Source organism: Cephus cinctus, unplaced genomic scaffold (assembly GCF_000341935.2).
Source record: "Cephus cinctus unplaced genomic scaffold, Ccin1 Ccin1_scaffold0055, whole genome shotgun sequence".
Classification (NCBI taxonomy): Eukaryota; Metazoa; Arthropoda; class Insecta; order Hymenoptera; family Cephidae; genus Cephus; species Cephus cinctus.
The window spans coordinates 5,783-6,451 of record NW_014332799.1 but is presented as its reverse complement, the minus strand read 5'-3'; positions in this window follow the sequence as shown (position 1 = coordinate 6,451).

The following is a 669-nucleotide window of genomic DNA, read 5'->3' as shown; positions in this document are numbered from 1 at the left end:
GAGAGAGAGAGAGAGAGAGAGAGAGAGAGAGAGAGAGAGAGAGAGAGAGAGAGAGAGAGAGGGGTGACCTTTAGCTATCTTTAGCCAACCAAATGTGTTACAGTATTCAAACAGAGTACATAGCTTACCGGGTAATACTCGAGCCTAGTGATCGCAGGGTTGCTGATTCGAGTCTCACTTCTAGCATCTTTTTTTTCCTTCTTTTAAATACTTACGTCATTCAAATATAAAAATCACTAAATCTATGACAGTTCACAGATATATAATTATAATCTTCAATGAAAATCGCACGTTTTATTTTTCTAATTCGCGATAAGTGGTTCTGTACGGGAATTGATGCATCGGTACGCAGGGGGTGGTATACTCCCTTAAACGTGACTTCCCGCAAAATAGCAAGAACATGTAAACTTTAATTTTACTTCTTCTTTCAAATGGTACGCGTTTCATTAAATTCCAATCGTAAGTTTTTTAAATAGGGTAAAAAAAAAAAGAATAATCAACAGGTGGTTAACCCCCTCAAGAGACAATTATTTTTAATATCTAGGTGCACTTTACATTACTCGCGATGAGAAACTTCTTAGTTTTTGTTTCATTGAAATCGGTCGACTCCTTCTACGTGAAACTGCATTACCTCCCCTCGACATACCGAACTTTGGTTGATTTCACCCC